Below are 23012 nucleotides of genomic sequence, written 5' to 3'. Positions count from 1 at the left end.
GCTTCACATAAAGCAGTTTTTGCATAAATATGTAAATCTAATTATTATTATTTTTTGATTTATTTGTTGAAATATAATCATTTAGTGGCTGTAATTTTCATGACAGGTTTATTTAAACATACATTAAATAAACAAGACATCACTAACAGGCTAAGTGGTATATAATGAATATATATAGGCTAATATAGTGCATGTATTCAGTGAAAGAGTTAATCTCTCTAGTGAACTCACAGCTGTGGACACTGAATGACTTCTGAGGTAAATGTGATTCTACATGACATTGTTTATTTACAAGCTGTTTTATTGTCTTTCCGCGGTTGAAACACCGATGGAGCGATTGCACAACATATGATACGTTTCAGTAAGTTGTAATGTATCCTCAACATACCTTTAGATATTCATTTCTTTAGGAAGAGATGATGGCGTTCACTCGCGCGCCGCGCGCTGCCGCTTGAAGTTGAACTGATACGCGTCTATCTGTCACGTCACATAATAGAGCGTTAAAACGGCATTTATCGTTTGAATTTCGTGATAAAATGGACTGAATACTTAATATGTTCGTGTGGGAACTCGGATTGAAGTGTGTTCCGCGCTTTAAACAAGCCGACTGTTAACTGTTATAGATTACATTCATAACCGTTCGGTACACGCGCGCACCGTACCGAAAGCCCGAAACGTTAGTTCGTCTGTCCATGTAGTTTTCAACCGATTTATGAATAAGAACAGAAAATTACCGCTCCACTTCACATGCCCAATGGAATTTGAACTTGCTTTGCCAGATTGGTTGGTGTATATACATGACAAACGGGCATTGGTGAATTGTGTAATACTTTAAAATATATAATATATAGATTTGTAATTAAATCAACACATTAGCTCTGATTATGGATGAAAAAAAATATTGGTTTACATTTTTCCCGTAAGGCCACACACTCTCTGAAAGGACCATATTTGGCTCGAGAGCCGCTTCCGAACAGAGGAAAATCAGCAATCAATCAAAACGCACGCAACCCATAGCAACGCGTTATGGCAACGCCTCAACAGAAATTGTCCGACTTTTGAGCCGTTCGTTACTATTGTATACATTGTCATCAATGTCATGTTATAATAATCACATTTATTTAGTTTTATTGACCACGATATCATCATTGATATTTGTCTGAGAGGGGCACTTTTGATTCATTTTGAAAAAGGGCAGGGGCTCGAGCACCCAAAGCCCCCCCCTCTGCACGTGCCTGTTTAAGATTGCTTGCGTTTTGCTATCTGGTCACACGATTTCGCTCGAATTTAACTATAGGTTTAGGCTTACTCCATTTCATTCTACTGGACATGGAATCTCTTATTTGTTTCCCCAAATCCTCATTTACGTCTCTCACAGGGGATTAAACGTGTCTTCCTTGTTTGATTAATTTGGGAGTAGCCTAGGCTATATTCGCATCATTTACTGTGGTAAAGTAGAAAACGGAGTAGGACAGATACATTTTACTTCAAACTTTACTTTATTTAGCACAGTTTGTGCTTGCTATTAGACTTGGTCAAGTTTATGTGTATAGCGTATTTCATACACGCCGGAGATTTTTAGTTTCGCTTTCTCTCAAAGCGCATAATCAAACAAAGCCTCAGTTCTTGACCCTGCGGAAGATAATTTCGTTCTTCACATTTTACTACAAGTAGCCTATCAGTTTTGGAACATCAGGAGAAAACATTAAGATGTTAGAAAACGATGCTTCTTTCCTGCTCGTGTCTTCCCTTTCAGCGCAAAGAGGCATGACGCACGTCTGTGAGGAAATATAAACGATTTTTTTCTTTAACTAATATTTAACTTATACTATTTATATTTCGATTATTTACAGATATTTATTTAAATGTTTTACAGACTGTAGTTTGTTGTTTCACTGACGGAAGTAGGCCTACTAAAATAAACACGCATGTTTGAGCCTTATATAGGCCTATACCCCCCCCCCCCCCCCCCCAAAATGTAGGCTATTTAATTGAGATTGACGTGTTTATATATATATATATATAACACGTCAATCTCAATTAAATAGCCTACATTTTGAAAATAAAAATATAAACAAATAATATATTTTACGAATATATAACGAATTTATATATATAGGCCTAATATAGGCTAGGCCTATATAAAAAAAAATATAGGCGTGCGTGCGTCCACCCCAACCACCGCGGCACTGCACAGTTGCACTGCTGTGTTATATTTCGCTCCCTTCTCTTTCTTTAATATGAAATGCTGTTTGAATTTCCAAGATAGAAACGATTTCTTGCCCTGGCTCTGTTGTTCTGGCTCTCTGATCTCTACCTCTAGCTCCCGCTGCTCCTCTTCCGACTCCATTGTGACTGATCATGCAAACTGTGCATTTTTTCGTTTTCATATTGGGGCGTTCTGAGAAATGCATTGAGTTGCCTTAATTTATTTAGAGAGTAAATAAACTCATGAAACAGAGAAGTATGGTTAATGTTATCCATTGATTTCAACAATGTAACTGTATTCTAAATATCAACTATTTAAATTGTAACTGTAACGGAATACAGTTACTCATAATATGTATTCTGAATACGTAACGCCGGTAGCCTACATGTATTCCGTTACTGCCCAACACGACCTATTAAAGCACTAAGACATGGGAACAGTATAGCTAACTTTCACATTTGAATATTTATCGCAAGTCATATCGTCATCGCAATATTAAACAATGTTATCGCACATCGCAGCTTTTCCTCATATCGTGCAGCCCTAATAAATACAACACAAGGTTTCTCGTTAAGTGTTTTCCCATTGAAAACCATTATGAAGAAAATGCGTTGCGTTCATATTCTTGGCTCATCTACTGGTATATAGTAGGCTATGCATCATCAAAAAGGTGAAAACTGAATTTAATCTTTTAATATCACTTATGCCTGGCGTCGGTTCATCCCAATCAGCCCTTTAAGTCTCTCTACATAGTTAATCTGTATTTAAAATGAAGTGGTGCAACTCAACTTCATTTAAAATAAAACTCAGCCCAGATCAGCAAATCCTTGATTAGCATTAAACTTTGCTTAATTTAATCCTTATTGGTGCAACTCATCCTTTAAGTGTTTTTCATGTCAAGCATTTTAAAAACGTCCCGCTGTTTTTAGTGATTGAAATACTGCAGCAGGTGCTGTATATGGATCACAAGTGCCCAAAACTTGCATCTCACATATTTAAAAAAAAAATTGACAGGCTTGTGCTGTAGTTCTATAGCTGTTTTCCCTCCAGGGCTCTGCGATAGTCACGTGACTGAAAACTACTTCAAAATGGCGGCAGGGGAATTGCTTAGGGGAGTTCGCAAGTGTGTGTCTAAAAGTGGAGTGGAACGCAGCCCAGTACGCGCGGTCACTAGGCTACAAAAGCACCAACTGTGCATGCGCTGGAAAACCAACATGGACTTGTAATTTGAAGAGAGGCTGTGTGAAGATGTCCATCACTTCCTGCAACTCTACAATCCGTCGTTAAAACAATATAAAGACAGCCAGATGTGCAATAATTGGTGGAGTGAAATTGGAAGTGTGGAAGTCTACACGCCGATCTAGTGCGCATGTGTGGAACACGTTGTCCACCGAGCGGACCTGAGCATACAATTTCAGTATATAAATACAAGTAGTGCTGTCCGCAGCCGTCCATGTATGAGTCCGGATTGGAGTATAACCGAGGCGGACTATAACTCCATTATAAACCATGAATTCGCTGTAGTGTGGACTGCAATGCTATTATTTACCTCATCTCTGGCAAAGGGCTTCTGTATGCAATAGAAAAACCCTATGTGCACTTTGCCAACATTTGTTTTATTAATCTTAAAAGTAATGTAAACTATATTTGCATGGTTTACGGGGTGGCCTAGATCAGAGGTTTTTAAATTGTGTGATTGATTATTTTTACATGCCTTTATGACCTTTTTGGATCTTAAGTTTTTCTCCAGTAGCGGTATTAGCATTAAGTGACATGGCATCTGACGCAGAGAAGCCAATGGCACATGTTGCTATGCTTAGTGGCACATACAGTCTCCATTGGCATGTGTCAGTTGGATAGTGGCATTTGTCACTGACACCGAGCCGCCGAATGTTGTGACACCTCCAGTAGTGAATGACAGAAGGGTTGAGCAGCTATACTGACATAATTGTGACACTAAATCCTAAATAAATAGCATAAATTAGTGATATTTTTAAAGCTACACTATGTAACTTTTCCGTCCACTAGAGGTCGCCTGTTCAAAACAAAGGCGTAGTTTGATGACGCCACATTTGAGCGCAGAATCTTGGGACATGTGGTCTTTACCTCACAGCCGGTGGAAAAGAGTCAGGATAGGACTCGGGCAGAAATCATCTTCATGGATGCGATTATTACCATTACTGTAGTCTGAAGCAGAGCAGGACCGAGTTTTGTGGAGCTGAGCAAGGCCGCAGAAGCGATTGAAGAGCGGGACTGTTATTATGGCATAGTTGCCGGCGGGACTTTTATTATGACACAGTCGCCGGCGCAACTTCCAGTCATGAGTATGAGGTAACCCAACTTTGTTTATCGTATTAGATATATCTGAGTGTGTTGAAAAGGAAGTTATGACGTTCGCTCGACAGCTGCTATGACACTTGTTCACACTGCAGTGAGAGTACAGCGTTTCTGCTAAATAAAACCGGAAACCGAGGGTAACGCAGATATGACACAATCGACAGGCGACTCCCTCAAATGCATAGCTCACACGTCCCGGTTCCTTGGTTAAAATAGCAATTTCTCACGATTTAAAAATAGTTGGAAATATTTGGGATATTCTAAGTACTCAACTGAACAAAATATATAACACTGGCCTAGTGGTTTTTGGATATTTTACTGCTAAAATCTTACATAGTTCACCTTTAAATAAATCAATAATATTTTAAAAAATGTTGTCAGTTTGTGGCACACCTGTATTTGAGCCACTGATTACTGACACCTACAGACTTTCGTGCAGCATCATGCAAAAAATAAAGGTTTACGGATGTGACTGTAATGGCTTATTTGTAGTGACCCATGATAGATTTATTTAGTCTTTCCTAGAATGGGCACGCAACTTTGCGTGATAAACAACATACAGTAGCACTGGTATTACAAAACATTCAGTGGCACAAGCCACTCAAACACAGATGTGCCACAAACAACATTTAATGCATTTAATTGATATTTATTTTAAAATATCAGTAAATTATGCTTTTTATTTAGTATTTAGTGTCACAATTACATCCGTATAGCTGCTCAACTCATCTGTCAGTCACTACTGGAGGTGTCACAACGGCGACATGTTCCACGACTCGGTGTCAGTGTTTCGGGACAATGTCAATGCCACTATCCAACTGACACATGCCAATGGAGACCAGATGTGCCACTAAGCACAGCGACATGTGCCATTGGCTTCTGTGCGTCAGACGCCATGTCACTAAATGCTAATATTGCCTCTCTTTTAGGGGAATGGACTTTAAATGGAGAGACAGAAATCTCTCAGGTTTCATAAAAATCTTATGAGTTTGATTCGACACAAGGGTGAGTACATGATGCAGTTTCATTTTTGGGTGAACTTTACCTTATAAATACAGTAAGCTCAGTCTTGGAGGGGAAAAAAACACTATTTTGACTGAATGTTCACATTCACGAATCCCACAATACAAGTTGTCACTATTTTATATTGCGATACATCCCTATTCCTTAGTACCTGATCTTGGATGAGCAGCTGAGCATCATGTCCATTCCCGCGTCAGTCATGTTACAGTCCTCCAGATTCAGATAAACGTCTTTATCTCCAGACTGGCCAATCACGTAAGCCAAAGCACAACATTGATGAGGGTCAAGATCCTCTTCAGGCTCAAGCTGATGGTCCATCTTCTCCAGGAACATTGAGCACGCTTTAGGAGACTGGAGCTCATACAAGCACTGACACACATAGAGAAGATCCAACTCTTCACTTCCACTCTGAGGTTGAAGGAAAATTTCCAAAAACTTCTCAATGAACCAATCAGATGTTTTCTTTATCTGATCCTCTGGGAAGAGACACTTGATGAGTTGAATGTTGTGTTCTCCCAGAAGTCCACACAGGAAGGGAAGAACATGTCTCATGTGTTTATGCTCCTCAGTCTGACAGAGTTGAAGGACTTTCTCAATTTCATCTGGATGTCCAAGAAGCCACAAAGCTGAGAAGAATTCCTGCATTGTGTTGTGGAGAAATGCACAGTATGTCTTTGCTAAAGATAATGAGTCACTTGTTGTGATCATCTTCAAAAAAGCACAACAAATGTCTGTCTCATCACAGCTTATGTTTAGGGTTTTCTGCATTGTTGCATTGAATGCATTTTCCATCAAGGAATGAACCTGATCTTTGATCTCTCTCAGGTATGTATCTATTTGTTTCATTTGTTTCTTCCCATGTGTCTTCACAGCAAGACGGAAAATGTGGATGTACATTTCTGTGACTGTGTGTGGATGGTCAAAAATTTTGTCATTTTTAAATGGAATGAAGGCGACAACCATAAATGCATACATTGGCACATGACTGAGACTGAACAGCTCTTGATTCTTCAAAACAACATCTAGAAGAACAGAATTAGGGCCCAACTTCTTCTGATAGTAAGTCCAAATAGACTTCTCACTGAATCCTTCGACATACACTTTCCGTGTCGGCCAGTCGGAGAAAAGTGGATCATCTTCTACTTCTGATCTGCATGTCATTATAATCTTTGCTTCAGGTAGAAGCTCGTGATCCATGATCTTCTTTAAGACAGAATTTTGCACACAAGTGACGCCATCCAGTATAATGACAATATTCTTAGAGTTTTCCTCAATATCTTCTAACACTTCTTTTCTGTCTTTTTCCATTGGTTTTAAATACACGTCAAACAAAATAGATTCCAAATTGTCAAAGCTAGAACTGGCCAAAGCACTTTCATCAAAGTAAAACATGTAGTCCAGCTCTCTGTGATCTTCCTCTGCCCACAGACTCAACACTTCCTGGACAACTGTAGTCTTTCCTATTCCAGGTTTGCCTATGAGGAGGATGTTCTTGTCTTGGCATCTCAGCAGATCCACAGGTGAAAGTGCTCGTTCCTCATTAGGAATGTAAGCTCTCAGCTTTTTGGACCGTAGCTTTTTGCATTTTGTGTTTTTCCGTTTTATTTTGCATAGAGGAGTTTTTGCCACAGATTCAGTCTCTAAAACAAGAGGTATGAAATGGAAGTCATCCAGATATTTACATACATATTTATTTACCCTTTGGTTCTTCAGGATTTGTTGTGCTTTTTTCTTCAGCCGTGTCTGGTAGTTCTGACAAGGTGTTGTACCTAAAATGATAATAAACCCATAACACGTGTATTAAAAGATTTGTTAATTTACTGTCATCTTATTAAAATGTTTTCATTTATCTACTCACCAAATGAATAGCTGATCTCTTCATCTTCCTCTCTGAATGGAAAACAGCTGATCAAGGGGTGAAAATGAGTATCTAATGTCCTCTTTTTAGTGACATCCAGAATCCTGAGTAATTCATAACTGGCCTCTTCCCCTTTCTTAATGACCCAATCCAGTATACATCTGGCTTTATCACACTTTACCTTCTCGGATTCGAGAGCATCGACCTCATAGTAATTAAAAATCCTCTTCTGATAAAGATTATCAATGATCAGCGGAAGATTTCTCATATCAGTCACCAGATTTGTCCAATTTTTTCTGAGGAACTCCGTAGGAAGCTGCTGTGCACAAGCCATGCTGCAGGCATTTCAAACCTGAGGTACAAGACAGATGTACTTAAACAACAATATTACAATTATCAATCATATTTCCACATTTGAACATCGCAATTTCACACAGGTAAGAAAAAACCCTAAAAGGGATAGTTCACCCAAAACAAAAATTGTATGTTTATCTGCTCACCCCCAGGGCATCCAAGATGTAGCTGTCTTTGTTTCTTCAGTAGAACACAAATTAAGATTTTTAACTCCAACCGTTGCCGTCTGTCAGACGTATAATGCATGTGAATTCTATTAAGAGTAAAAAAAACATGCATAGACAACTTCAAATTATGTAGCTCGTGACGACACATTGATGTCCTAAGACACGAAACGATCAGTTTCTGCGAGAAACCGAACAGTATTTATGCTATTATTTCACCTCATATCAGACAAATGTCATCAGCTCTCCAGACCGCCATAACTTCCTGTGAGTAAGGTCAAAATAGCAGCGCGATCATAGAAATATATACGTAGATTCCTCATTCGACCGATCCGCGCACAGGAAGTTATGGCGGTCTGGAGAGCTGATGATATTCGTCTGATTCGCCTTCATTAACAACATATTTTGTCCTAATAAGGGCATGTGTTGTATAGTGATGTGATATATGTCTGCATCCACATTAGAGAATGTATTTAGCCCATGCCTTTGTCACACTTGTTTGAAAAGCAGAAGCAAACTCAGCGTAAAATAGCCTCATCCGCTGCCTGTCTCAGTGGCAGTGCCCATAGCATGAAAGTGTTGTAATTTATTGATGTAGCCCACAGTTCTTAACAGCTGATGCCATGGATCGCTCATGATTAGCCTCAGTGGCGTATCCAGCTAGTAATGACGGACCCCGGGGCAGCCTCAAATATCATAACTATCTATAAGGCCTACTGTAATTAAGACATTCAGGAAATGTATTAAAAACAGAAAGACGCTAGTTTCAGCCTTATGCTGCGTTCACACCGAACGCTTGAACATTTTGAATGGACGCTGAAACTATAGCGTCTTTCTGTTTTTAATACATTTCTTGAATGTCTTAATTACAGTAGGCCTATAGATAGTTGTGATATTTGTATGCTTGATCCGAACGCCGGGAATGAATTGACGTGCGTAACGAACCCACTGGCCATGTTTCCACGGCCTTTGAGTAAGGCTGAAATTATAGTGTAAAAATATCATAAATATGCAGATTTCAATACGTCAAAGCTGTTCACTGAACATTATAGTGAGAATAGTGCTTCAGATATTTAACTCTGCAGATCACCCTGATTGATAGCCAGAATTGTAAGTCAAAATGTAAACTGGGCCACAGATGGTAAGCACAATTACATTAACCCAAAACTAACTTAGTTAAAATGACACAGCCCATAATCTTTTTTTATTTTTTTATTATTAGAATATAGACATTAAGAGAATAAATTGTTATGCAAGTATTTTTACTTTTAATACTTAAAGTACATTTAAAATCAGGTACTTTTTACTTAAGTAGGGTTGTCATTGTGGTACTTATACTTTTACTAAAGTAAATATATCTCTGGGTATTTGTACTTTTACTTAAAGGGTTAGTTCACCCAAAAATGAAAATTCTGTCATTAATTACTTACCCTCATGTCGTTGGACACCTGTAAGACCTCCGTTCATATTCGGAACAGAAATTAAGATATTTTAGTTGAAATCTGATGGCTCTGAAAGGCCTCCATTGGCACAATGCACGGTACACTCTCAAGACCCTTAAAAGGTACTAAAGACGTTGTTACAAAGTCCATCTCACTGAAGTGGTTTTAAAATAACTTTATGAATCGGCGATAATAGTTTTTGTGCGCAAAAAAACCCTACATTTTTTTTTAGGGCTTACGACTTACATAGTGATGACGATTTCAAAACACGGCATCATGAAGCTTCGAAGCGTTATGAATCAGCGAGCCGAATCATGATTCGGATCGCGTATCAAACCGCTGATTCGACTCACTAATTCATAACGCTTCGAAGCTTCATGATGCCGTGTTTTGAAATCGTCATCACTATGTAAGTCGTTATTTAGGGGTTTTTTGCGCACAAAAACTATTATCGGCGATTCATAAAGTTATTGTAGAACCACTGTAGTGAGATGGACTTTGTAACGACGTCTTTAGTACCTTTTAAGGGTCTTGATAGTGAACCGTGCCATTGTGCCAATGGAGGCCTTTCAGAGCCATCAGATTTCAACTAAAATATCTTCATTTCTGTTCCGAAGATGAACGGTCTGACGGGTGTCGAACGACATGAGGGTAAGTAATTCATGACAGAATTTTCATTTTTGGGTGAACTAACTCTTTAAGTAGGCTACTGAGATTCAGTACTTCCTCCACCACTGCCTAAATATTAGAGGTGTGCGATACCGCTAGATTTGGTATCGATCCGATACCAAGTAAATACAGGGCCAGTATCGCCGATACCGATACCAATATCGATACTTTTTAATAATTAAGGTGGATGCGTCTTCAACCTAAATCTAAATGAATTTTCATGACTTTTAATTAGTTTCTGTGATTTGCATTTAGGGTTATTAATCAGTACTACAAAAGCTTTTGTTCAGAAACAACTTTTGGTTACTTCTGTTTTATTTAAATAAACAAAGTTACAAAATGATTACTTCACAAATATAAAAAATTTAAAAACAAATTCTCTTTTCAAGTAGCATGTTAACAAAAAATGTTTCTACTCTTTAGTGCACTTTTCAGGATTTCTTTCTTAAATAAACAAAGTCACAAAGTTTTACATACAACGCTCCTCTTTCTCTCTGCTGCCATTCTCCGCCTCTGACTGACTGCTGTTAGAAATGCGCGCGCCTGACTGCTGGTGGTAGCGCTAGTGGTGAGTCACGTGACGGTACAACACAGGAGAGGGGGAGGAGAGCAGCGTCGAGCACGAGCAGCACTCTTGAGAGCTTGCTCTGCTCTGTGACAGCAGCAGCATTTTGACAAACACGGACAGGTCGCAAAACGAGAGAAACTGAAACTTAAGTATCGATATTTTCACGTTGGTATCAATCAATACCGATACCAACGTTGGTATCGATATTATCGATATTAGTATCGATCTGCCCACCTCTACTAAATATATTAAAGCGGAGCAAGAAGCACTGCTATCATCCTTCCGGGTTCTCCGGAGATTTAAAGTGCTCACTTCCCTTACAATGCAACCAAAACGAAACCAAAACCAAATCGAAACGTGTTTGTCTTAAGCCATTCATAACCTTTTCTCTCTGTCTTTTTGGTTTCGTTTTGCTTTTTGATTGTTATTCGTCGGTGGCCGTCACAGAATGCGTATAATTCAAGTTAGGCCTATTTTTCACAGCATTCACAAAAGTTTCTGGAAAGAGTTGACGGAGACGACGGGTTAAGCTTAGCCTATACATGCGACGCGATTACTAACATAAAATGTCGCACAACATGAAAGCATATGTACAAATAGAAAGATTTGTTTCTTACAAAAAAGCAAAACCAAGCTATATTAAGCTAGTACTGTTGTGACTTTGCCTATTTTAGCATTTATTTTAGCGTTTTTGCTCCCCCTGCTGGTAAATTTATATTCTGCTGCTTGAATTTATTTTATTCAGTTTCCAGGGTTGGGTTAAAAAGAACGTGCTCAACACATGGAAGTGCATGCTGAATTTGCCGTCCATCGCATTTACAACTCTTAAACGAGGCACTGTCTGTAAGTGGCGGTTAATTATTCTTAATTATGTTATTTGTAAGCTTATGAGGGACTGCATGTAAAAGTAATTGTTTCATAATGCAGAATTGGGAAATTCATAGTTGTACATTTGTATTGTGTAAACATTTTGTATGATCGTCTCCTGATTAATATTGTTGGACTCAACACTTACCATGTAACAGTTTATTTATGTATTCTTTTTGTTTTGTGTTGTTTTACAGTTTTACACATTTATTCAGTAAATCTGAACGACGACTTCTGTGTCAAGACTGGTTATTGAGTAAAGTGTTTAGCTTGCTGGATACGAAGCCAGTACAGTAAAAAGACAAGCTTCATACAAGAGCTGTTTATCATGGAAGCTGGACTTCACCTGCTATTGTCATACACAGCATAGGGGCTAAAACGACGACTGCAGACTCTCCACACGGTTATCAAGCTCGAATCAGTCATGGAAGATGAAAAAAGTCAGTCAGCTTCATCTCGACGTTCCGTGACTTCCGGCATGTCCACGGTCAGCATGGCAGCAGCTAAAGCAAGAGCGAAGGCAGAAGCTGCACAGGCAAGAGCCTCATTTGCAAAAAAGGAAATGGAAATTAAAATAGAGAAAGCTCGCCTTGAAGCAACATTAGACGCAATGGAAAAAGAGAGAGAAGCGGAAGCTGCTATGGCAGAAGCAGCAGTAATGGAAGCTGCTGTCGCTGAACTAGAGGTAAAAAGATCACATCATGGTTCATCTATCCACCTTCCACAGCAAAGTCCTAGGCAACGTACTGAAGAGTATGTAAAACAACACAGTGAACCTAGTGACACTGTACCAACCAAAGAGAACGCAAAGACTGAATTAAGCAAAAATGTGGATGATGACAGAGAAAAAAAGCCTTCTCCACAGGGGTATCGTGTACTGTCCTCTTGGAACGCCGGTCACTACCATGGCAGTGAGACTGCAGATCAGTCTAATCCGCCTTTTCCCCGGTCTTCACATAGCTTCCCTCACCATTCTAAGAGTCCAGCTGCTCCCATTCACCATCCCGTTCGAAACACGAATCATTCTACTCATCACTTTAGACATGATGCAGCCACGTATGACCTAGCTAAGTTTTTAGCACGAAACCAGCTAGTGACATCAGGGCTTAACAAATTTGATGATCGTCCTGAAAACTATCTGGCCTGGAAATCATCATTTCTCAACGCCATCAAGAACCTTGATCTTACAGCAGGTGAGGAATTTGATTTATTGATTACGTGGCTGGGGAGAGATTCAGCAGATCATGCCCGTCGCATAAAGTCTGTGAATGTGAGAAATTTACCTGCTGGTCTTGAACTGATCTGGGAGAGACTGGATGTGACCTATGGATCTCCAGAAGCTATCGAAAAGGCTCTCTTCACAAAATTGGAGACTTTTCCAAAGTTATCGGCTAAAGACCATCATAAGCTTCGTGAAATAGGAGACTTGCTTTTAGAGATAGAAGCTGCTAAGAGTGGGGGTGATCTACCTGGGCTTACTTATCTTGATACAGCCAGAGGGGTTAATCCTATTGTGCAAAAGCTGCCCTTTGGACTACAAGAAAAGTGGATGATGCAGGGTTCACACTACAAGTACACTTATGGAGTTTCTTTCCCACCATTCTCATTCTTTGTTGAGTTTGTGTGTGCAGAAGCAAGAGCCCGCAATGATCCAAGCTTCAATTTTTCCTCACCCTCCATAAACCCTGGTGAAAAGAACAGGTACAGTGAAAGCCACACCTATGTTCATAAACCTGTCTCTGTCCATAAAACAGATGTGATGCCCTCCTTTAATCTCTCTCATGCAAACAATCTTCAGAGAGCGACCAAGGAGTTCGATAAGCAATGTCCAATACATCGTAAACCTCATCCTCTCAAAAAATGCAGAGGCTTCAGAGAAAAGCCATTAGAGGAACGGAAAGGGATTTTAAGGGAGCTGTCCATCTGTTTTAGATGCTGTTCATCGAACAAACACGTGGCTAAGAATTGTGATGTGTCAATCAAATGCTCTGAATGTGACAGTGACAAACATCTGGCTGCTCTTCACCCGGGCCCAGCGCCGTGGCGTTCTGGTTCTACACCTCCCACACTGCATGGCGGGGAGGAAGAGGAGTCTTGTGGTGGAGAAGTGTCATCAAAATGCACCAAGGTTTGTGGCAAAGGATTTAGTGAAAAGTCATGCTCCAAAATATGCCTTGTGAATGTTTTTCCTGCTGGCGGTCCCAACCAAGGCAAGCGGATCTATGCCATAATAGATGAGCAGAGTAATAGATCTTTGGCCAGATCAGAATTTTTCGACATGTTCAATGTGCAAGGAACCTCTTCATCATACACATTAAAGACATGTGCTGGAGTAGTTCAAGCAACTGGAAGAAGAGCTCATGGGTTCATCATTGAGTCTGCAGATGGTGAGATCAATTTTCCACTTCCTACTCTTATCGAATGCAATAGTATGCCAGATAACAGAGATGAAATACCAACCGCTGTTGCTGCCTTGCACCATAGTCACCTAAAAGTGATAGTAGACAAGATACCACCTATTGACCCTAATGCTGAAATACTGCTCCTGTTGGGAAGAGACATAATAAGAGCACATAAAGTCCGCAAGCAACTTAACGGTCCCCATGATGCTCCATATGCCCAAAAATTGGACCTTGGTTGGGTCATTGTGGGAAATGTGTGTCTAGGGAAGTGTCACAAGCCCTTTCCGGTGAATTGCATGAGAACACACATCTTAGAGAATGGCAGACCAAGCTACTTCAGTCCATGCAATAATCACATTGTACTGAAGGAGTCGTTTGATGAGAAAACCCAGTTCCAAAAGCCATCTCACTTGCCACACTGTCAAGGAAGCCTATCAAGCTGCAGACTTGGCCAGTCAGTCTTTCAGCAGACCAAAGATGACAATAAATCTGCACCTTCTGTTGAGGATCAGTTATTTCTGGACATCATGGAAAAGGAATTCTTCAAGGACTCGAGTAACAGCTGGGTAGCGCCATTGCCATTTCGTAAGCCAAGGAGACGCTTACCAAACAACAGAGAATATGCAAAAAGACGTCTCATGTCTCTCCGTCGCAATCTTGACAAACGACCAAAGATGAGAGATGACTTCACAGAGTTCATGCAAAGAATACTCGACAATAACCATGCCGAGCTGGCACCTCCTTTACAAGATGGCCAAGAGAGCTGGTATCTACCATCCTTTGGGGTGTACCATCCCAAAAAACCAGATCAAATACGAGTTGTATTTGACTCTAGTGCACAGTTTGATGGAGTATCTCTTAACGATGTACTGCTGTCTGGCCCTGACCTTAACAATAGCCTGTTGGGAGTCCTCATAAGATTTCGAAAGAATCCTGTTGCCATCACGGCAGATATACAGCAGATGTTTCACTGCTTCTTGGTCCGGGAGGACTGTCGTGATGTTTTGCGCTTTCTATGGCATCGCGACAATGATCTGACTAAGGAGGTTGTGGACTACAGGATGCGAGTTCACGTGTTCGGGAATAGCCCTTCACCAGCAGTGGCCATTTATGGAATTCGCAGAGCTGCCAACGAAGAAGAGAAAGAGTATGGCAGGGATGTGAGGAAATTCGTTGAACAAGATTTCTATGTAGATGATGCCTTGAAGTCATTTCCTACAGAGGAAGAGGCAATCGATGTACTAAAAAGGACACAAGAGGCACTAGCTGCTTCAAACCTCAGACTTCATAAAATCGCTGCAAACAGAGCCAAAGTAATGGATGCCTTTCCTAATGAAGATTTGGCTAAGGACATCAAATCCCTTGACCTCTCCACAGATGACTTACCTGATCAGCGAAGCTTGGGAGTGCAGTGGAATCTAACGTCGGATACGTTCACCTTCCAAGTGCCTGACACTGAAAAGCCATACACACGCAGAGGAGTGCTTTCAACAGTGAACAGCTTATTCGATCCCCTTGGATTCCTGGCACCAATCACAATTCAGGGACGTCTACTCTTACGAGAACTCTCATCACAGACACATGAGTGGGACACACCACTCCCTGAGAACAGGCATGAAGAGTGGACACGGTGGTGTCATTCGCTGCAAGATTTGAGAAGTCTGACCATTCCACGCATGTATGTATCCATTCCTCTTTCTGAAGCCGAATACACTGAAATATGCGTCTTCTCTGATGCCTCCATGAAGGCTATCTCAGCTGTTGCCTACTTGAGAGCCTCAGATCAGAATGGCAACACAGAGGTAGGCTTCATTCTTGGCAAGGCAAGGTTGGCTCCAAAACCTGATCTATCTGTGCCTAGGCTGGAACTATGTGCTGCAGTCCTAGCTGTTGAACTAACTGAACTCATTACAGAAGAGATTCATCTAAAGCCAGATAGAATAAGGTTCTACACGGATAGTAGAGTGGTGTTAGGATACATCTATAATGAGTCAAGACGGTTCCATGTTTATGTGAGCAACAGAGTGCAGCGCATCAGACATTCTACTCAGCCTGAACAATGGAGGTATGTTTCCTCTGAGCAAAATCCTGCCGATCATGGCTCTCGTTCTGTTTCATCTGCCAAGCTTGAGGCCACAACCTGGCTCACAGGACCTTCATTTTTGCACTATCCACCAGAGCGGCTCTCTGATAGCCCAAGCTCATTTAACCTTATTGACCCCGATGAAGATGTTGAAGTGCACCCAGAGGTTAAAGTCTTGTCTACCCATGTCAACCTGAATCAGTTAGGTACCAAAAGATTTGAGCAATTCTCAGACTGGAGAACAGTCGTCAGAGCCGTAGCTCGGCTGCAGCACATAGCTCATTGTTTCACTGGAACAGATGACGATAGTCAGTGCACTGGTTGGCATTTGTGCCCAAAGGGCTTATCTGTAAGCTACCTCCTGAAAGCAGAAGAGATCATCATCAAGAGTGTACAACATGAGGTGTATTCAGATGAGCTGAAATGTATCACTTCCATGGGTGATATTCCCTCACATAGTCCACTTTTAAAGTTGAATCCAATCATCGACAGCAATGGTTTGCTAAGAGTTGGTGGACGTATCAGACAAGCGGAGCTAGGAGATAAAGAAACAAATCCCCTCATCATACCGGCTCACCACCACATCACAGTCCTACTGGTCAGACATTTTCATGAACGTGTGCGGCATCAGGGCAGACATCTTACAGAGGGCACCATAAGATCTAATGGCTTTTGGATAATTGGGGCTAAACGATGCATTAGCAGTATTATCCAGAGGTGTGTTATTTGCCGTAAATTAAGAGGCAAGATGGAGGAACAACAGATGGCTGACCTGCCAGCGGAAAGGCTGCAGATGGATCCACCCTTTTCTTTTGTCGGCTTAGATGTGTTTGGGCCATGGGAAGTGATCTCACGACGCACAAGGGGTGGCCAAGCGAATAGCAAGAGGTGGGCAGTGTTGTTCACTTGCATGTGTACCAGAGGAATTCACATAGAGGTGATTGAGTCAATGACTTCCTCAAGTCTCATTAATGCTCTCAGAAGATTCTTCTCTATTAGAGGTCCTGCCAAGCAGCTGCGTTCCGACTGTGGGACGAATTTCGTTGGTGCCTCTAGAGAGCTTAAAATGAGTGAGAATGAACAAACAAAGGTGAGAGAATACCTGCTTGAGCAAAGATGTTCCTGGGTCTTTAATCCACCACACTCTTCTCATATGGGTGGTGTCTGGGAACGCATGATTGGTATAACAAGGCGTATCCTGGATTCTATGCTCCTGGAAAACAGGTACACACAGCTGACTCATGAAGTCTTAGTGACATTCATGTCTGAGGTCACAGCCATCATTAATGCACGGCCTCTGGTCCCAGTCTCCACAGATCCTGAATTCCCCTTCATCCTAACACCATCTATGCTTCTGACACAAAAAGCTGGTAGTCTCCCAACTCCACAAGAAGATTTCAGCAAGAAAGACATGCTCCAATGTCAATGGAAACGGGTTCAAACCTTAGCAGAAACATTCTGGAATAGGTGGAGGAAGGAGTATCTTGGAACTCTTCAGAGCCGTCGCAAATGGCTTCACAAACATCCGAACATCAAGGAAGGTGACATTGTACTTCTCAAAGACAAACAAGTCAAGAGGAATGAGTGGCCAATGGGGATAATTGTGAAGGCTATTCCCAGTACAGACGGTATGGTAAGGAAAGTGGAGGTGAAAACGGTTCAACATGGAACAACAAGAATCTATCTCAGACCTATTTCTGAATTAGTATACCTCCTGTCTTCAGATCAGGCTGTTTAGTCCAGTAATCGCTAGGATAAATGGTATCTTTGGGATACCAGACGGGGAGTGTTGTGACTTTGCCTATTTTAGCATTTATTTTAGCGTTTTTGCTCCCCCTGCTGGTAAATTTATATTCTGCTGCTTGAATTTATTTTATTCAGTTTCCAGGGTTGGGTTAAAAAGAACGTGCTCAACACATGGAAGTGCATGCTGAATTTGCCGTCCATCGCATTTACAACTCTTAAACGAGGCACTGTCTGTAAGTGGCGGTTAATTATTCTTAATTATGTTATTTGTAAGCTTATGAGGGACTGCATGTAAAAGTAATTGTTTCATAATGCAGAATTGGGAAATTCATAGTTGTACATTTGTATTGTGTAAACATTTTGTATGATCGTCTCCTGATTAATATTGTTGGACTCAACACTTACCATGTAACAGTTTATTTATGTATTCTTTTTGTTTTGTGTTGTTTTACAGTTTTACACATTTATTCAGTAAATCTGAACGACGACTTCTGTGTCAAGACTGGTTATTGAGTAAAGTGTTTAGCTTGCTGGATACGAAGCCAGTACAAGTACTGTATATAAATGTACCTGCAGCAACTTCAGACTGCCGGCCCGTGCACAGGAAACAAGATGAACCCTTGCTGACTTCAGTCGTAGTCGTTACGGTGACTATAGGGGTGCAGGACGTATTTGAGCATTTCCTGCTCATTCGTCATGAAGTCTTTTTTTATTATTATTATTGCTTGAACAACAGTTACAGAACAGGAACAAAAAAAAAGAAAGGTTTAAGGATACAAAAATATAAAATAGCCTACAATAAAAACACAATAGACCAAACAAACAATAAAAGGCTTTGATATTTCACAAAATCTTAAATGTATTCAATAAATGAATGTTTTTTGTTTGTACTGTCCTTAAAGGAAAACACATAATTTTATAATTCTTTCAATACCAAAGAAAAAAAGAGGTTTCTGATTACTAATTTACACCAATGAATGTGAAACTTTACAAATATAAATCACAAGATTAATAATATAAGCTTCCACATTTCCAAACAAATATTACATATTTGTATAACAAAAGAAAATTGCATTCCAATTTGTCATTAATAAATGTAGAAACTTCCCACCATAACCTCTTTGTAGCCTATATTGACAGTGCAAAGAACAAAACTAACAATTTACATCTATGTTTTGGTTAAACTTGGATAGAAAATGTTTAGCGGGGTACAATTTGTGCAGTATCTTAAATTACATTTCTTTAACCTTATTTGTAATAAGCTTATTGGTTAACAGCCAGACCTTACTCCAATTAACAGTTCCAATAAACCTTGACCAATGGAAATGACACGTGGTTTACTCACACTTTTCTAACTTAGGCCTAAATTTGACCAAAAACAAAGCAGTGCAAAGGCGATACAAAAGAGATTCAAATGATGGTCCTTAAAATTAACTGTACTCTCACCTCATTGAAGATTTCTGAAGCTGATGTTCCACTTGTATCAGAAGTAGAAAATAGCCCAGAAGTGGTTTTACCAGCACGACCATACTGAGAAAAGGTGGAGAAAAGAGACATGAGCTGCACTCTGATATGTCTTTATAAAGCGGCAAACAAGTACATTTCAGAAGCTACTCCAAAAGTGTGGTAGCATAAGACATCCAGGAGGGGGAGTTCCTGCTTTATCGATTACATCGGCTGCAGCAGAGACAAGAAATGAGTGTCAAAAGTCATCAGGCGCTGTTCAAGTGGATCATGCCCTGAGTCCAAAGGACTCTATAGGGCCTATTTACACTTGGACTATATACTATTTTACACTAATGGTTAGCATATCTCTGTACTTCCAGAAGTCTAGACTAAAAAAGGTGGCGAGAAAGAAACTTGCCCTTTAGCATCACTGGGTGACTTTACCATGAAGAAAGTTTTATATAATGTACCAAATGATCAGCAGGTGACTTAATATTATGATATACATTTTGTTTAAAACCTTTTGCACCAAATGCACACAATCAGCTGTGAAAAGCACAGCACAAAGCATTTCCAAGCCACCGTACACTTGCATTATATCACAGCTTCATTAAACATTTATGAGCATTTCATTTACTCAGGGTCATATACAAAACGGCCTGAAGGTTAAATAATGAAGGACTGCATGAAATCTTCATGAAGAAGCTCTACTGTGCACCTGACCCACTTTGTACTTGTATCACAGAAAAACTGAACGGACACTGAAATGAACTGAAAAATTCTATTCTTATTTTTCACCAATAAGGAGCACCAACTGTCCAAGACATGCTGATGAACACTTGACATAGTTCCTCAAAGTCAGCACAAGGACTTTCAAATGATTGTCATCAAGTGTTCATCAGCATGTCTTGGACAGTTGGTGCTCCTTATTGGTGAAAAATAAGAATAGAATTTTTCAGTTCATTTCAGTGTCCGTTCAGTTTTGAATGTGAGGTGAATGTGGGGTGTTGTCAGAATGTGCTTGTGCTGTCCTTGTGCTTGTGCTGTCCTTGTCTGACAACACAGCACAAGGTGTTGTCAGAATGTGGGGTGTTGTCAACAAATGATGAAAACAGGCCGTCTTATGTAACTCTATTGAGTGATGAGTCATGTGTGATACATCTGGAGAGAGAACATTTCATGTTTGATCAGTCCTCTCTTACGCACATTAAAGAGTATAAAATTAGCACCGCTCCTTCGCCAGCCTCCGGAACTGAGTCATCTTGTTGGCTGTCATCTTCTCCTGTATTAGGGAGATAATATATAGTGACCCGAAGGAAGAGAGCCAAAAGCTTTCAAAATCTTTGCTTGCTATTTCCTACAATATTTTTAATAACTTAATATACCCCCTCACTCTTCTCTTCAGTCCTTTTTATTGGAGGATGGTATACATTTGATAACCCTGATCTTCTGAGATTTATATATGGCATAAAAATGCCTACAATTCTACTTAAGATTTCCACAGAGTTGACCAAGCAGTGAATGTAAGCATGCATTGCATTCACTTTCATTCATTTAGCACCATTACATTCTCTGACAATAATAAAACTTGTCAATAAATAAATACACATTTGAATAAAATGACACATAAAAGGACAAACAACTCTGTACCTTTTAATGTCCTGACACTTTCTGGATGGATCTTAAGCTGCAAGTGTTCTTCAAGAAAACAAATGCAAAGGGCAAATAAGGACAAGAAAAGGTGCTTATTGCCTGTGAGAAACATCTCAGAGAGGAGTCATTTCAGCTTTCAGTCTGTTGACAAAGGCTGACCACAACAGACTCTATTCCTTGCTGTAATGCAGTCAATCAAGTCAAATAACAGTACGCAAAAGAGCATTATGACTTCTTTACACTGCAAGCAAAGACAGCATGGAAGCTGCCTGAAGAGTTACATATACCATGAAAAGAGGAAAACACATTTAAACAGGCTGTATAATGGTGCTTGGAGATGGCATGAATGCATTTACACAGGTATTTAAATTAAAGAAATCATGTCATTAAAATTGCTGTTTAAAATATTAATATAAATATAAAATCATGATTAAATTATTAATTATGAATATGAAAATTATTGGATATAAAATATATACATATTAACTATATGTATATATACACTGCCATTCAAAAGTTTTTGATCTGTAAGATTTTTTTTATGTTTTTAGAAGAAGCCTCTTATGCTCACCAAGGCTGCATTTATTATATTAAAAATGCAACAAACAAAAAAACATGATATTGTGAAATATTACAAAGTAAAATAACTTTTTTATTTTAATATATTTTAAAATGTAATTTATTTCTGTGATCAAAGCTGAATTTTCATTATAATTTCTCCAGTCTTCAGTGTCACGTGATCCTTCAGAAATATGTAATATGTTTGATTTGAAACATTTATGATTATTGTTGAAAACAGTTTTTTCAGATTATTTGATGAATAGAAAGTTCAAAAGAACAGTATTTATCTGAAATAGAAAACTTTTGCAACATTGTATCATTCAAAAGTTTTGGGTCAGTAACTCTGTCTCCTCTCCACCAATCAGCTGGTTTGTGGTGGGCGTTCTGGCACAATATGGCTGCCGTCGCATCAACCAAGTGGATGCTGCACATTGGTGGTGGTTGAGGAGATTCCCCCTTCTATATGTAAAGCGATTTGAGTAACGAGAAAAGCGCTATATAAATGTAACAAATTATTATTATTTATTATTTACACAGTTACTTAGTTACTTTTTAAGAAAAGAAATGCGTTACGTTACTTTTGCATTGCTTTCGCGATACTTTTTCTCACCTGGGCTGAGCATGTTTTTTTGGTTTTTTTTATAACAAAAAAGTTCTATTTTTGTGAGGTAAAAATGCTAATTCACGCATGAACAGTAGAGGGCGCAGCTCTGCTGTGCTGCCATTCTGGATAATGGGTAACACTTTAGAATAATGGTCATTAGTTAACATTAGTTAATGTATTAACTAACATGAACTAACCATGAGCAGTACATTTGTTACTGTTTTTGTTCATCTTTGTTAACGTTAGCTAATATAAATCCAGCTGTTCATGGTTTGTTCATGTTAGTTCACAGTGCATTGACTAATGTTAACAAGATTTTAATAATGCATTACTAAATGTTGAAATTAACATTAACAAAGATAAATAAATGCTTTATAAGTGCAGTTCATTATTAGTTCATGTTAACTAATGTAGTTAACTAATGTTAACTAATGACCATTATTCTAAAGTGTTACCGGATAATGGAAGAATAGGACGCAGGAGAAAAAAGTTTTACCAATAAAAACAAAATCTAGTGATTTTTGCTCATGGTTTAACTGAATGTTCGAAGGTCAGCAGCAAGACATTGGTCAATAAAGGTAGATTAAATGCATACAAATATTTGCTTTATTTAACATTTGATTATTGGAGTTTTGCATTTGACTGATTATATTCATTTTGAGGAATACTGAATCTTTATTGTGCAAGTGAGATGAGTAAATGCTAACATTTAGTCTAGAACTACAATAACCATCATGTTTACACACAACGCCTCTGCACTTACTCTCCATTTTTCTCAACATGGGGACAGGAGAGCTGTCAGTCAAATAAATGTGAAAAAGTTACTTGCGTTACTTTTTGGAAAAAGTAACTCGGATATTTTGTTGTATATTTGAAAAGTAATGCGTTACTTTACTAGTACTTGAAAAGTAATCTGATTACGTAACTCAAGTTACTTGTAATGCATTGCCCCCAACACTGCGTAAGACATAACATACATTGACGCATATATAAAAATAATTTCAATGCTACTTAAGCCATATGTCT

The sequence above is a fragment of the Gobio gobio genome (genome assembly GCF_949357685.1).
Source record: "Gobio gobio genome assembly, chromosome: 1".
NCBI lineage: Eukaryota > Metazoa > Chordata > Actinopteri > Cypriniformes > Gobionidae > Gobio > Gobio gobio.
The sequence above is the reverse complement of the archived record's forward strand: the minus strand, read 5'-3'. Positions refer to the sequence as shown.